Source organism: Pinus tabuliformis, chromosome 5_2, assembly GCF_031772625.1.
Source record: "Pinus tabuliformis cultivar Carrire ecotype Pingquan chromosome 5_2, CPIR1, whole genome shotgun sequence".
In the NCBI taxonomy this organism is placed as follows: Eukaryota; Viridiplantae; Streptophyta; class Pinopsida; order Pinales; family Pinaceae; genus Pinus; species Pinus tabuliformis.
The window spans coordinates 174456668-174470350 of NC_142306.1; positions in this window are offsets into that span (position 1 = coordinate 174456668).

The following is a 13683-nucleotide window of genomic DNA, read 5'->3' on the forward strand; positions in this document are numbered from 1 at the left end:
TCAATGAGAGGATCTTCTCTAAACTTGTAGCTTTGCTCAGCCTCTGGGTTCTCGACAATATTCCTCTTGCCTTTGTCTTGTGCCGGTTTGTTGCCCACTACTGTTGTTGTTGCTACTTCCTGTGGTGTTGTTGCCTGAAGAGTTGCTTTCCATTCTATAGCCATGATGACTGGTTCATTGAGCTTAGAGGAGTTGTAACAACACCTCCAAGGGTCCTCCTCTTCCCAATGACATACCCTGTGGATCTATGGATAATACACCTTCACACATTGCTCCTTACGTATGCAGTGGGGATCATACAGATTGAAATCCCTGGTGCCAAACTCAAACTTCTCTAAGTCCTTGGCCTCGACATCCGCATCCTTCAAGCTCTAGATCTCATACAATCCAATCCACAAAGGAAGAGCAGGCCATGGTGCCTTCTTCCTCCTGTGCAGTTCTATTGATAACCTTGTGGAGTTCTGATATGCAACCTCTTGCATGACCAAATTATTCGTGGCAAACCTTGGTAGCACATGCGAAGGCTTCTCTCCGCCAAACATCCTGATGAAGGTGCCATCGGGTGAGGCATACCAATCTACAATGGTAAGTAGTGTCTACATCGCTTCTTGGGACATGTAAGGTGGATCTTGCTCAAAGATCATCTTGTAAACTGAGATGATGAAATGGCCAGATAGCCTCGCCATGACTCCTCGATAGTTTCACTTAGAAAGCAACTTGCAATAAATGTTCACAACATTCTTTGATGGTGTCCATGTCCAACCCATGCCAGGAAACTGATGTTGGGCACATATTGCATCAAGTAAGTACGTGGACATATAGAATCTCGCTTTCTCATACTTGGGCAGATTTCGGGCATTAGTCACATGCAATTTCAACTAAAGAGCCAACATATCCGACTAGTTGAATGTAATTCCTTCATTTTCCAACCGATCCAACACAACCACCTAATTCTGCGGAAAGGTCTCTGTGCTCTCTTGACCGTACAAGTGGCATGTAAAGATGATCAAGAGTTGGTAGGCCTTTTTGAGTGACTTAGTCTTGTAGACCTGAATCGGTGTTGACCTGAACTTCGATGGCTATTTAACCCAATTCTTCATGATGTCTCTAGTGTTCACATTGTTTTTGGGAGCATAGAAGAGTGCATCCATGCGGTTGACCAACTCCGGTAAGTGATACATCTGATGATAGTTTTTCGTCCTGAAGGTAGCAAGTTATGTTCCACTGGCACTTCTCATTGTCATCATCTCAGGATCGGTATGTGAGACAATCCAATGAATGATGTCTACACATGAGAAGGCGGGGTACCTGCATGCAACCTTGTACAACCCTGACTTGTGGATGTTGACATAGACCTGTCGATCTTCCAGATCTTTCTTGAAGTTTCCTGCAAAGATATCCTTGATTTATTGTCATGTTATCTTCATTTCCTTCTCTATGAACACTTGTGTGCCTACATAGACTGGCAAGTTCATTGACACCTGTTCAACTACATCTCTAGTGTTGCTCTTGACAGTGTCCTTTGATCCAGCTCTCTTGGAAGCCATGTTACCTGTACTGCTAAAAAGCTACTCAACAATCGATATACCTAGAGACAGAGAGGACACTCATGGTATGCAAATGTTAGATTGAAATAAAAAAGCACTTCAAGATAGATCATGTAACAAACTGGGTAACTGCTAGGAAAAATTGCGCAATTTTGGCTCTCAGAGGTGAGGGACTATCAGTTGGATCTGTGCATTGCGCAGTCCTAGCTGCCAATGGGAGGTGATGATGACTGGAAATTTGCAATGCGTAATCTAGTGTGGCTTATTGATGAATGGAACTGCGCAATGTGCAGTTTAGTCTAGCTTTGATGTTAGTTAGGACTGCGCATTACACAATCGCAGTGGGCAAGACTCTGAGACTGGCTCTTGGAACTGCACAATGTGCAATTGGAGCCAGTCACTAGCAGCCTTTTCATAATTCCTGGAGCCAAGGCAAAGCCTTGAGATCTAGAAATGTGCAGTGCATGCCAAGAAGATCTAGATCCAGGCCAAGGAAGCCCAGATCTTCCCAAGGGCAACATGAAAATCAACAAATATGAATGTGTGAGCGATATTTGGTGTAGACCTAAGTGAATGATGATGCATGCAATAAAAAAAAATGCAGGAATCAGTCAAATAGAAGAACAACAAAGCCTATGGAGAGAGTTGCTGCAATGACAACCGTTAGTGAAAAAACTGGGTTATGCATGTGACACTTAGGAAAGGCAATGAAAAACTTAAAATGTCACTTCTAAAAGTTAAAATAAATCAAAACGCTAGGGGCCGTTCAATAAAACAGGTAAAACATCACTCTCACAAGCCAAGGAAACAAAAGCGACAAAAAACCAGCAAAATACTAGAAAAACAAGACTTACCCAGAAAAGTTGCGTCGATTGTGTAGAAGGTTCCTAGATGCCTCGGGAATGCCATAGATCCAAGATCGAATGTACAAATGAGATTTGGTGGTGCCAATTAAATAGATTTGATCGATTTAGGGTTTATGACGTGAAGGCCAGAAATCTAGGAAAAAGCGACACATGGTGACAGTTTCTAAAGATAACTCAAGTGTAACTCCGACTCCTAAAAAAAGATCCCTACTTTTTAGGGATGCTTTTTCACTTTTTTCTTTTTTTGCTTTTTCATGAAAGGCTACCATGCATGCACGAAGAAATTGTGCAGTTCCGGGGAGAACTGGGCAACTCATTGACACATGCATCGAGCAACTGCTGAGGGAATGCTTCTGCGCAATTCCTGGGTTGAGTGGCTCTGGCTTCCTCTCATGCTCTGTGCAGTTTCCCAACTAAAGATAGGCTACCAACTGGGTCTGTGAAATTCTGGAGCTGAAGCTCACTATGGGCTTGAATTGCACATTTCTTGAGAGCAAGGCTAGCATCCCTCTATGATTGCACAGATCATCAAGGCAGTGCTAGAACCAGATGCAACCAAGTGAAGAGGTCAACTTGTGGTTAGAAAACAAAGCAAGTAAGCAAACACAAGTTGTAAAGAAACATATAAAATTCAATGAAAGCACAACTCAGTGTAAGATAAGTTGTTAGGAATTTAGTAGGGAGGCTCTTAAGCGAAGTGAAGGCAAAATTTTGGAGGGTGGTTGTAGCCACTACAACATTGGTGACACACCGGTAGAACTCCATCTCTTTGTATGGACATTGTCTTGTGTAAAGCAAGTCTAACTCCTCCGAAAGTATTGTTTGATTCTTTGATCGTCATGGTTCCTTCACTTACTTGAGTTAAAGATGTAGTCCCTACTATGCTCTTTTATTAGTAGCACACATATCAAGCCAAGTCAACTGAGTTGTTTCAATTGGGGATGAGGGGTATATTGATGCACAAGTAATATAGACTGTCAGAGTTTTAGTTTCATCTCTGGTGTTGCTCCACTACCAGCAGGCCTGGACAGTGCCCTGACGGAGTCACTTCAACAAGAATTGCTTTGTTGCCAGCAAGCCTAGACAGTACCCTGATAGAGTTACTTGCTTCACCTCTCTGCACAGGAAGCCTTTCTCTTCTTTCACCTTTATTTTATTTTTTCCATTTTTCATTTTTCAAAGAACTATGCATAGGCACTTATTTATTTCATGAGGTGGAAGAGGGATCCCAACTTATTGAGAGCAGAAGAGGTTGTCCCTTCAGAGAAGGATGTTATATATACCTCTGACATACTTGTTAAGGTTTTCCCCCTCACCTTACTCTACTTGACTAAGTTGACAAGGGTTAACCGAATATAGAAAACCGATTAGAGTAGGTGGTACTAGTTAAAGTGCAAGCATTGTGTTTTCACCAAGACTCACTTTGAAAGGAATGTATTTTCCATCAGGGTATCATCGACTAAAGAAACACAAGATCTTCATAAGGAGAGGGAATAAATAGATAACCAAATGTTGATAGTTGTACAAGTCCTCTTGTATTTCACCTTTCTTGCCTCAAGAAACCAAACATGGTTTCATGGGAAGGTAATCCTATGGGTGCATGATAAAAACAAACAAGCAAAGGAAAGTAGTAAAATGAAAGAAAAAACAAGTAAGAAAAGCCACACAAGAAAGAAAAAGCAAACAAGAAATAAAACACTACTGCTACTCCTAAGCTAAATAGTGCATGGGCCTACTCATATGAAGTGATATTTCCAATGTAGCCATCGGCGCATTAGTTGGCCCATGTAAGAGAAGGCATGCTTAACAAGAAAGATATTCAGGCAAACCAGCAAGCAAGAAAGATAAATCAATGAAAACCAACACGCTCGAAGTTTGAATGCATCCACATAAAAGAAAATAGTAAAATCACATGGAAGGCACTTTGCAGACGTGTCACGGTGTTGTATCACATTGTGCATAGATGAAAATCATATACACTCTTTCGATCTTGACAAATGAGCACACATGCAAAAAGAAGAAAAAATTTGTTTCGCAACATGACTTGCTATGTATGAATCCTCCAGTGCATGAGCGATGGGATCGTATGATTCTGGTGGAGGATGTGAAATTTGTAAACTATATTAATTTTCAATGCAAACAAGAGAGTGATGAGGAGCTTGGGGTGTTTTAACAGATTCCTGATCAGAAGTGGAACTGACCTCAGGGTTGCGAGAACCTGACATAACCATTAGCTCAGGCAGAAGTGCCTTGAAAGCTTGAGGGGTCTCCAATTCATCAAAAGGTCTATCATCAAAGACTGGTGGCCTAGAAATATCAGCAGTAATTGAATCAGAATCGTGATCAAATGAATGAGTAAACAGATCACGACAGCCACAATTAGAAAATTCAATATATTCATCGGCATCCTCATGATCTGACGAATCATACATAGGGGTTGATGAGAAACATATTTTTTCACCCTCTAAACTTTCAGAAAGAAAAGATGACATATTGGGTCAATTTGGAAATAAAGATTTTTCCTCTCCGCAATCAAATGACGGACTGACATCCTGTGTGTCTTGCGAATGATCAAAAGTACAGACATCCGGGGATGAATTTTCACAAGAACAATAAGAAGTGGTAGAGTCACAAAAGATGTTAGGATAGAGCAGATGAGGTGTGGACAGAAGGAGGTCATCCTTCACTGCAGGTTCTTCTTCATATTTCCACACATACTCATAAAAAATGACAACGCAAATTGGCTGCTCAACACCAACTCCGTTGATGACTTAATCCTCATGAACAATAGATGTGGAATCTGGAACAAATGAACACAACACAATAAAATCTAGAGGATCGTAGGAACCAGAGGATGGAGGTTGAGAAAATGAGATCACGTGACAACCATCAGGGTTGCAGTCCAAATCTATGCAGATATCCAGAGCAGGTGGGGTGGGAGGAGGTGATAGTTCAACAAATTGGTTCGTAACTTCTCCCACCTCGTCCTGCAGAGCTATAGTTGTCTAATGAGAGGAGGAAGGAGAGACACTTGTATCAGCAACATTGTCTATCTTAGATTTGGAAGCTCTAACACCGAGGTATGTTGGGAGGGGTTTGAATGATTCTAACTCATGTGGATTTTCAGATACGTGAAGAAGATACTGAAATATTTCTTTGAGAAATTTCCAATCAATTTCATCTCCAGGGATTTGAAAAGAAATATTACAGAAGCGATCCCAAAATTGCACAATAGATTCATGAGGTGTTTTCTGTAATTCCAGAATTCTTTTATTAAGTGCTTTATGGTCAAAACAAAAGAAAGCACTGCCTAACTCTCTGATCATGTGATTAAAAGAGTGGATAGAGGCTACAGACAATGTGAGACACCATTTCTTAACATGCCCTTTGAACGTGTAAGCGAAAAACCCACAGGAAATGTTGTCCGAGAGGATTTCATTCTTGTCACATAAACCCAAAAAAGAAACTTCGTGCCTTAACAAGGCTATTCTGCCTTCACCATTGTATTTAATTTGTGAAAATTCATCGATGACATCCTCTGACACTTTGAAATCACGTGCATGAGAAAAACATGCTGGAGTTGAGATTGTAATGTAAGTCATGAATGATGTTCAAAGATTCAAAACAGACTTTGAGGGCTCAGCTTGTCATCTGGCCCTCCTTCTAGTGCCAGAAATGTTGACGATACTGGACCCGCCAACATGTCAAGGGGATCTCCTCGGTAAGAAGTCCCAACTAGACCTCAGACTGTTTGGAGTAGGAGTTCCAATAGTGGGTGGTAATGTAGTGCCTTGACCGCGGTAGCGCACAAAGGTAATTATGATAGATTTGGTCGGAAACAAGTGTGTGACCTTGCAGCGAGTCAAGTGAGATGCATAGGGGTTCTAACACACAGAGGGGAAGAGGAAGTGTGTCCCTTAGAAGCCTATAATAGTAAGCAACCTGAAGGTAACACACGAGCGAGATGGCATCACAAGTTGGAAGTGGAATAGTCCACAATCCAAAGTGACGAGTTAATCCAACCACGTGCCTTCAACAAGATTCATACAATTGCATAGAAAATAGTTCATACACAAATGTGTAAGTTAAACAACATACATTGCTAAAGCAACCAGAATAGTCCAACTACCATAACAACATATGCATGAAAACGTGTTGGCTCAATTATATTATTAAGTGAAAGTTCCATCCATACATACACCATTGACAACCACTAGCCCCAATAGTGGAATGTTACAGTCAACACCGCTCGCTCCTCCAAAGAAGTATACTCGCTCTACGTTGTAGAGAAGCCAATGCTTGTCACAATACTCTCCAAGCCTTCTCTAAGCAATTCCTAGCTCAAAGTTTGGTTCCCAAAAGGTTGTACTATGAGTTATGAGGTTCTATATATAACAAAGAGTGGTGTGACCCTTGACATTCCCCTTTGACTCTTTGACTACCCTCATGACTCTTCAAATCCTTTACAAATAACTCTTTACATTACATAGTGTCTATTCACATTCCACTAATGACACTTGGAATTTCACTTACAATATATTTAAAAATAATCATACAATTTCCACATATACCTATGTGGGACAAAATAGGTTTGAGTCAGTCTAATAAGACAAACACCATCACTCGGAAGCTTGGGGAAGACCAACTCGACAACATCCTCTTCATGGTCTTCAGTGATGAACTGATACCAAGCTTGGTACTGAGCTATTGTGTCCCTGTACTATTTGGTGATGTATTTTTGGAAATAGACTCTTGCCTCCATGGATTCTGGGTATATGGTTTTGAAACCTTTTTCCAACTCATCTTGGAGCATGCGCAACATTGTCCTGAGTGTGGTTGGACCACCGATGTACTTCTGCATGTTTTATGAGATCAGCTACAAGTCATCGTTGGTGGCCTCTCGCATTAACTGCTCCATGTACCTGTCGACCTCCAACAAGACTTGGTTCTTCTTAATGGCTTGAATGAGGGATCTGATTGAAGGGATCTTGTGTGTCCTCACTATGACATCTAGACTCTTGAAAAACCTTGAATAGGAAGCCTCAAAGCTAGTGATGAGCGAAGGGAGCTTCTCATAGTTTAGGATCAACATCTGAATCTGTGCTTTATCTAGCTCTGTTTGTAGCTTCATTATCTTCTGCAAGTAAAGCGGGGCTCCCTTGTACCTCATTGTCCATTCCTGTACATATGTAATAGTAACGTGGATGTCTTTGAGAGTTTGCACAATCTTCATGCACTACTGCTGAAAACCATATAGATGGACAACTGCCTTGTGCACGGTGACAAATATGTCATATAGTTTCCACATGGTGGTCTCAAGAGTCGATACTTCAACAAGTATCTCTTTTCTCATCTCTACCATAGCGGATCTTGTAGATTGTTTTATCCCCTACCTAACCTCCTGCAAGTCCTTTGCCATCCAATCATTCTCTGCTAACAAGAACTTGACAGTTGAACTTGTGGCTTCTGCATAAGCCTTAGAGGCATCGACCATGGCAGTTGGATGTCTTCTAACATCTGACACAATCACCCTTTCCTCCATATGTGCAGGTGACACATGATCATCCGAGAGCTTCTCTCTTCACACTTGTACAATCCTTTGTTGTGACTCATTAAATGGCATATTCTACGCATCTATCTTCGGATCATCATCAAGGAGAACAACCTATCCTTGCTTGCTTGGGATTGCTTCTGATTCTAGAGGTGGTGGACACTGAGGTGCGACCTAGGATGTTCTTGGCATGAGGTTGGTATCTTGGTCATGTGACTCCTGTTCAAACTCCATGTCCGTTGCTTCAACCATTTGCTCAACCTGCTGAGCAAGTTCCCGAGCCTGCACCTGCTCACCCTCTTCTTCATTTGTTGGTTGCTCTGACTCCTCAACCTATATAGGTGCAATTTTCTCTGTCATTACACCTTGCCTTTCTTCCTGTTCTTGTTTCTGCTTCTCTTCCCTCTCTCTCCTTCTTAGCTCTTGCTCTTCTTTCAACTTCTTCTATGTTTCCTGCAACTTCCTCTCTGCATCCTCCAACCTTTGCTTCTCTCTCTTCCTCCGTTCTACTCTCCTTACGCATTGTTGCCTCTTTGCTTTTATTTCCAAAGCTACTTTCTCAACGAGAGGATCTTCTCTAAATATGTAGCTTTGCTTAGCCTATGGGTTCTCGACAATCTTCCTCTTTCCCTTGTCCTGCATTGATTTGCTACTCACTGTTGCTATTGTTGCTGCTTCCTATGGTGTTGCTGCCTGCAGAGCAAATTTCCATTCTATAGCCATGTTGACCAGTTCATTGAGCTTAGAGGAGTTGTAACAATACCTCCAAGGGTCCTCCTCTGCCCAATGACATGCCCCGTGGATCCATGGATAATACACCTTTGCACAATGGTTCTTGCATATGCAGTGAGGATCATACAAATTGAAATCCTTGGTGCCAAACTCAAACTTCTCTAAGTCCTTGGCCTCGACATCCACATCCTTCAAGCTTCAGATCTCGTACAATCCAATCCGCAAAGGAAGAGCATGCCATGGTGCCTTCTTCCTCCTGTGCATTCCTATTGATAACCTTGTGGAGATGTGATATGCAACCTCTTGCATGACCAACTTATCTGTGACAAACCTTGGTAGCACATGCGAAGGCTTCTCTCCACCAAACACCCTGATGAAGGTGTCATCGGGTAAGGCATACCAATCTACAATGTTAAGTAGTGCCTGCATCACTTCTTAGGACATGTAAGGTGGATCTCGCTCAAAGATCATCTTGTAAACTGGGATGATGAAATGGTCAGATAGCCTCGCCATGACTCCTCGGTAGATGCACTCAGAAAGCAACTTGCAATAAATGTTCATAACATTCTCTGATGGTGTCCATGTCCAAGCCATGCCAGGAAAATGATGTTGGGCACATATTGCATCAAGTAGGTACACGTACATATAGAATCTCGCTTGCTCATCCTTTGGTGGATTCTGGGCATTACTCACATGCACTTTTAATTGAAGAGCTGACATATCTAACCAGTTGAATGTCTTCCCTTCATTTGTCAACTGATCCAACACAACCACCCAATTCTGCAAAAAGGTCTCCGTGCTCTCTTGACTGTACAAGCGAAATGGAAATATGATCAAGAGTTGGTAGGCCTTTCTGACTGACTTAGTCTTGTAGACCTAATTGGGTGTCGACTTGAACTTCAATGTCTCTTTCACCCTACACTTCATGATGTCTCTAGTGTTCACATTGTTGTTGGGGGTATAGAAGAGTGCATCCATGCGGTTCACCGGCTGTGGTAAGTGATACATCTAATGATAGTTTTTCATCCCAAAGGTAGCAAGTTGTGTTCCAATGGCACTGCTCAATGTCATTGTCTCGGGATCGGTATGTGAGACAATCCAATGAATGATGTACACACAATGGAAGGCGAGGTACCTGCATACAACCTTGTACAAGCCTGATTGTCTAGCTGTGTGTCTGCATAGACTAGCAAGTTCATTGACACCTATTCAACTACATCTCCAGTGCTTCTCTCGACAATATCCTTTGATCCAACTCTCTTGGAAGCCATGTTACCTGTAATGCTGAAAAGATGCTCAACAACTGATATGTCGGGAGACAGAGAGGACACTCATGGTATGCAAATGTTAGCTTGAAATAAATAAGCACTTCAAGACAAATCATGCAACAAACTGGGCAACTGTTGGGCAAGATTGCGCAATTCTGGCTCCAAGAGGTGAGGGATTATCAGCTAGATTTGTGCATTGTGCAGTCCCAACTGCCAGTGGGAGGTGATGATGACTGGAACTGCGTAATGTGCAGTTCAGTCTAACTTTGATGTTGGCTGGGACTATGTATTGCACAATCGCAGTGGGCAAGAATCCAAGACTGGCTCCTGGAACTGTGTAGTGCGTAGTTCGATCCAGTCACTAGCAGCCTCTATGAAATTCCTAGAGCCAAGGCAGAGCCTTGAGATCCAGGAATGCGCAGTGCATGCAGAGAAGAGCTAGATTCGAGCTAAGGAAGCCCAGATCTGCCCAAGGGAAACATGAAAACGAGAAGATTTGAATGTGTGAGCGATGGTTGGTGTAGACTTGAGTAAATGATGATGCATGCAATCAAAACAAATGCAGGAATCAGTCAAACAGAAGAACAACAAAGCTTGTGGAGAGAGTTGCCACAATGATGACCATTAGTGCAAAAACAGGGTCATGCATGCGACACTTATGAAAGGCAATGCAATACTTAAAAAATCACTTCTATAAGCTAAAACAAATCAAAACACCAGCGGTCGTTCAATAAAACGGGTAAAACAACACTCTCACAAGCCAAGGAAACAAAAGCGACATAAAAAACAACGAAAGACTAGAAAAGCAAGACTTACCCAGAAAAGTTGTGCCGACTGTGCTGAAGGTTCCTAGATGGCTTGGGAATGCCAGAGCTCCAAGATCGAATGTGCAAATGAGCTCTGGCAGTGCCCATTAAATAGATTTGATCGATTTAGGGTTTATGACGCGAAGACCAAAAATCTAGGAAAAAGTGACACATGGTAACAATTTCTAAAGATAACTCAAGTGTAACTCTGACTGCTAAAATAGATCCCTATTTTTAGGGACGCTTTTTCACGTTTTTTCTTTTTTTTTGGGAAAGGCTTCCATGCATGCACGGTGAAATTACGTAGTTCCGTGGAGAACCGGGCAACTCACTAACACATGCATTGGGCAACTGCTGAGGGAATGCTTCTGCGCAATTCTTGGGCTGAGTGGTTCTGGCTGCCTCTCATGCTCTGCGTAGTTTCCCAGTTGGAGATAGTTTGCTAGCTGGGTATGCGCAATTCTGGAGCCGAAACTCACTATGGGCTTAAACTACACATTTCCTGAGAGCAAGGCTAATTGCCGTCTAGGATTGCACAGATCATCAAGGCAGTGCTAGAACCAGATGCAACCAAGTGAAGAGGTCAACGTATGGTTAGACAACAAAGCAAGTAAGCAAACACAAGATGTAAAGAAACATATAAAATTCAATGAAAGCACAAGTACTTGGGTTAGTGTAAGATAAGGTGCTAGGAATTTAGTAGGGAGGCTCCAAAACGAAGTGAAGACAAAATTTTGGAGGGTGGTTGTAGCCGCTACAATAGAGCAGTAGTTTAAAATCGAACAAAAAAACTCTTTGACCAACACAAAAAAAAGTTATCAGAAATAAAATCCCATTGGAAGACAAATGGACATTGCAAGTTGCTCTTCTGCAAGGTCATATTTGGGTTTTGGTAGTTAGGAAGTGTGCTCAAGACATCTAACTAAAGGAGAAGAAAAACCAAACATACAATGATGATTGTAGAGTTGGCACTAAAAAAAAAAAACCTCAAATGAATTGAATTCAAACTCCATGCATTAGATCAGCCTCTCTGGCTTGAACCAGTTAAAATTGGTTTGATACAATCCTAAGATAAAAGACCCAAAAAAGTTGCAAAATTCTTGAATTGGGCCAGTTTCTACTTCTTGTCTATGACAAAATACTTAATCGGCTGAACTTGTACATGTCCCCAAAGCTAGGATCATTTCCATACGGAAGCAACCATATTTGCACAATTAAACGGGGCTTCGATTTGATAGCTTTTGATAAATTAATCATATTTCTAGCTTTATATGATGCTAGAGTATGCTAAGATGTTAAATTGGTTTATGCGAAAAGAAGCCAAAAACTTAGAAGAACACTTCAAAGGAGTTGTATCACTCAAGGCATAGGTTCTTTTTCCCTCTTCAAGTTGCTTTAATGAAAATTCATCACTATCCTCTTCACATAAAAATTTGGTAAGGTTTTCAAATTATAATTTATTGTCCTCTGGTTCAAGGTCTGACAATGTATAGTTAATCTATATATGTGGTGCCATGAAGGGTAAAATCGTGATCTGATGAAATATTTTGATTTAAAAATTCTTAGTCATTGTTTTCTCTGGTTCAATGTTTGATGGTGAATAGTTAATTTACATCCGTGCCTTAATGCCAAGTTCCAGGCAGGGTAAAATCTTGATTTGATGAAAGATTTTAATAAGTTTTATATTGTGAAAGACATCTATGAACATTAACCGCTCTCGCACACTACATTTATGCTTTCTCACCAGAGTTTTAAATATTGAATTAATATCATGAGAGGTTTCTCAACTCACTCTGTTAAGAGAGTTGGAAGTCTCATAATGTTAAATCTCAAAGGGAGTTTATTAATTGCCTATGTCTAGGTGATTCTATATTTGGTTTTCTTGATTTATAAGTATAGACAAACTATTTATGTTTGGCTAAGAGTTTGTCTTTCTCAGACATAAGGAAATAGGGTAACTGTCCAATACCCAAAGGCATCTGGCAGGAGTGAAAACCTGCCCCTTAGGGACCACTAGTGAGTTATTCTAAGCGGCATGGTTTTCCTTGAACAAAAGTGATACATGACAACTGAATTTCGATAAGTTTTCCCACTTGTAGTAAAAAAAAATCTCATTTAATATGCACATTTTTACCCAATTTTTTAATTTTTGAAAATGTATTATAAAGATTTTGAATATATATATAATTGTTAAAAAAAGATTATTAGTATTATTTGTTTGATTTTAAGTCTTAATTATAACATGTTAATTAAAATAAAATATATGTAAATATTTTTAATAAACACTACAAGGGAATGTAGTTTATCTCTCTTCACAACACATATAGCCTATTCCATATGTTAAAGATCCTCAGAGTGGATGGGAGAAATGCCAAATTGGATAAATAAATTGGAAGATCTTATCTACGGTGTTGGAGTGGGTGGATTTCAAATCATCATTTTTGTCCACAGAATTGAGAAAGGAATGAATAAATTCTAGCCGAGAATGGTACCTTGAACTATTATGCCAATGTGTAATTTTTCAAGCAAAGCCATTACATATCATTGATACCATATTTCTGTCTACTATTATTTTTTGGTAAAATTGTATTTATTAATTATTTCTTTGATTGAATTCTAAACGAGACTTGTCGACAAATTACATTTTAACGTTTGTCTATTCCAAACACCATTTAAATGAACTCTAGAATTTTCCAACAACACATACTTATTTGGCATTGGAATAAAGAAAAATAGAATAGAGCACTTTCCCTGGATGGCTCTTTCAGAAATTTAATTGTTTCAAGAATGCTAAGTCACACTGGATATATTAAACTGGTTTCTCTTTTAGTTTTCTGTATAAGAAGGATGTATTTAGATGTCTTTTGAAGATTTGTTCATGCCGTTTTATTCAGTAACTACATATGATGCAAC